This window comes from Equus przewalskii, chromosome 12 (genome assembly GCF_037783145.1).
Source record: "Equus przewalskii isolate Varuska chromosome 12, EquPr2, whole genome shotgun sequence".
NCBI lineage: Eukaryota > Metazoa > Chordata > Mammalia > Perissodactyla > Equidae > Equus > Equus przewalskii.
Window position 1 is genome coordinate 41,423,144 of NC_091842.1, and position 3,716 is coordinate 41,426,859.

The following is a 3,716-nucleotide window of genomic DNA, read 5'->3' on the forward strand; positions in this document are numbered from 1 at the left end:
GCGTGGTTTACTTTAAGTTTCAGTGTGATGTAAATTAACCCCTCAAATATTGGAGCTTCCCAAAGGAGACCCAGAACCAAGATTGCAGAACGAGAAAGTGAACTGGTGCAGATAGGAAAAAAGAGCAGTGGTGTGGGGAGTGGTGGGGTCAGTGGGGAAGCCCCTTCACCAGTGGGAGAGGCTCAGAATCAGCGAGTTTGGAAACAGGCCCAGTTCTTAGAATTCACCTACTCCAACTCATTGTAAAAATGAGGAAACAACCTAGAGAAGTGCCAGGCCCTGCCCCAGCTGAACTCCGAGGGGCCCTGGTTTCAGCTCTGCAGAGGCTTCACCAGGAGGAGGTGGTGGGCAGGCACAGCCCTGCACAGCACCTCGGTGAGGGAGGTGCTCTAAATTAGTCCCTGGGGGGACCGGCCCGGTGGTGCAGCGGTTAAGTGCTCACATTCCACTTTGGCGGCCTGGGGTTCGCTGGTTCGGATCCCGCATGCAGACATGGCACCACTTGTCAAACCATGCTGTGGTAGGCATCCCACATATAAAGTAGAGGAAGATGGGCAAGGATGTGAGCTCAGGGCCAGTCTTCCTCAGCAAAAAGAGGAGGATTGGCAGAAGATGTTAGCTCAGGACTAATCTTCCTCAAAAAAAAAAAAAAAAAAAAAATTAGTCCCTGAGGTCTCTAAAGAGCTGGGAGCAACTCCAGGCCTTCTGCTCAAAGACTCAGGCCCAGCAGCCTCCCCCAACACCGCCCACTGGTCTAAACATCAAGGTCAGAGGAGGCATTCTAGAACGGAACTCCCGTAAGTGCCACGTGAAGGCCCTGAATCACTGGCTTCTGCTTCCCCTGCTCTTCCCCGGGACACATCCGTCTTCAGGGACAGCCGCCCCCTCTCAAGTCTTTCCTTTCCCAGGCTCCTCTGGCCTTTCTGGAGCTCTTGCTTCTATGACAGCTTTCTTTTGGGAAGACTGGTAATTCTGTTAGTATTTCTCGAGGGACGCAGATCCGCAGAATAAAAAAATGATGCAGAGCATAATTTCCCACCCCTCTCCTATTTTCCGGTGCTTATAACAAACACCGTGGGCACCCAGGACATTCCACTGCTCACAGCAGCGTTCTGCTCCGTGGCCGCAGACCCTAGAGCTATGGGAATTCAGCAGGGGTGGCCTGCAGTGGGCTGCTGCATTCGGGATGCTTCCTGGGGAGGGGGCCCTCCAGGAGGGTGGAGAGCCTGGGCAGGGGCTTGGAGCCGGGAGTGAGACATGTTGGTGGCAGCTCAGGTCGCTGGGAATTTGGGAAGAGCCAGCCTGTCCAGCTGAGGAGTCTGGGCTCCATCGGGCAGGACAAGGGAAGCCTGTCCAGGTCTTGGGGCAGGGAAGTCTGAACACGCATCTCATGTGATCCGCCATCCGCGTGGGGTTAGCAACAAAGTCACACATGCATTTTGAACTGTGAGCAATGGCCTCAAATCCGCCCTTTGTCCTGAGTCAGTTGCACTTCTGGCGAAGGAGGACAAAATGACCCAGAGATGCCCTCCTGCTGCTGTGGGACCTGGGACCTGACAGGCAGCTGGGCCGTTTTCTCCCTTCCCCCGCCCTGCCCACCCTGGCCTGGCCCATTCGTCCTCTGACGGAGCCACTTGTCCAGAAGAAGGACAAGTTCAGGCCCCTGTCCATCTGACAGGGATGGCCTTCGGGCCCAGCCCTGCCCTGCCTGGCCACAGAGATGGCCTGCCCTCCCTAGCACAACCCTTTTGTCCCAGGGCCTGTTCTCCTCACTTCCCATCTCTGTGCTCAGCTTTCTGCCTGCATGTCCTCACATGAACCCCACTCGGCCACTCTCTTCATCAAACCAGCCCGGGTCCAAGCCCTGTCTGCTCCTCAGGGCTGTGCCTGCCGTCTTCACGCCACACCCTCGTCCACAGACCGGGGTCATCACGCTCTTGTCACCATCACTCGAAAGGGCACCTCCAGGTCACACTCATGAGAAAACACCTTTCTTGAAAGAATGTTGTTCTCAGTATTTCCAAAAAAAGCATTGCGCAGTAATCGTGGGGAAAATTCAAAACCTGTAGGGCTTCCTTCCTCTTATTTTGGTTTTAGTTTTGGTTTTATTTTGAATTATGTGCCGGGAGGGGCTCTATTATCTTCTCAGCCTCAGAGCCTCTAAAGAGCTTCTAAAATCTTTTTATTTTAAAGTTTCCAATCTAAAAGAAAAGTTGCAAGATGAAAACATTGCGTATCATGTGTATTTATTGTAGGTTCGTCAAGTGAGACTGTTTTACCGCATCGTCTTCTCTCCGTATGAGTGGCTACAATCACTATTCGCTCGTGAATCATTTGCAACTAAGTTGCAGACATGAGGTCCCAGCCCATTCCCCTACAGAGTTCAGAACGTCTTTCCGAGAACAAGGACCTTTTTGAGTACGACCGCAGGACCATGATCACATGGGGGACTGAACGGTGCGCCTCTCCTACGACCGGATGCTCAGCGTGGATCCGGTCTTCACCACTTGGCCCACTGACGCCAGAGCCACGAGGAGCCCTCAGTTGTCCCGTTTCTTTAATCTCCCGTCATCGAGGGCAGTTCCTTGGCCTTTCTTTGTCTGTCACAACGCGGATACTACGGAACAGAGCCACCTAGCTGTTTAGCAAGCGTCCCTCAGTTTGGGTTTATCTGATTTTTTCCCCTTATGAGGGGACTCCGGGAAGCCCCTTCTGCAGGAACGCCGCAGGAGTGAAGCTGTGGCCTCAGCGCAACGCGTCTGCAGGCCCGTGAGGAGGCCAGCTGTTAAAAAGTAAAATTCAACTGAGTAAATTTTAAAGATTTTACTGGCTTTTTTCAATGACTCATGAGTCGGGCAGCATCCCATCTAGCAGACAGAAAGCAGCTGCGAGGAGCTGTACAAAACCAAAGACCTTTATAGGCAGGGGGGAGCGGGAAAAGGAAGGTATACAAGCAAAAAGCGGATTGGTTGTGGCAAGGTCCCCCTTCCTTTAGGGGAGGGGAAGTATCTGTCAGGCAGCTGACCTCCCTAGTGCTGACCAGGTCATGCCTGGTTGACTAGTTTAAGATTCCAGCCCTGGGAGAGCCGAAACTGTCATTAAGTCTCAGCTTGCTGACGTGGGGCTTAGTGTAAATGACTCGTTTTGGGCCTCTTGTCTTGTTTTTCACACAGCCTGTGCCCCCGGGGGATGCTAAGCTTGTCCCTGGTTCAGGTGGAGGGTGCGATGTCTCATAGCAGATTTCTTACACATTTCTTTTCCCTCCTCATCCTAAGTAATCTGAAGAAGATACTGTGAGACTGCGGACACATTCCGTTTCCCAACAAACCTTAGCCCAGTAGCTTTAGCTTGCGTTAATGATTCTTGCCTGAATCAGTTGTTGCTAGGCGGTGGCAACACGGTGACGTGTCTAACTCTATCCTTCCTTCCACATTTATTAGCTAGCTTCCCCACTTATTTATTATCTACTGCAACGAGCTACCCCTGTCTCAGTGTGGACTCCTGGGTTCTTTCCATTCCTGTCATGACAGATCGGGTGTGTGGAGAGACTCCTGCGAGCACCAGACTCAGGGCGCGTCCTTCTCTCTGTTCACAGACGCTGCGGAGCCCGCTGCCACCCCCGAGTCCGCGCTGGGCGGTCGGACTACAACTCCCAGAAGGCCCCGCGCTCTTGGCGACCTCCCGGCCGCCGTCTGGGGTCACGTGGCGGCCGCCTG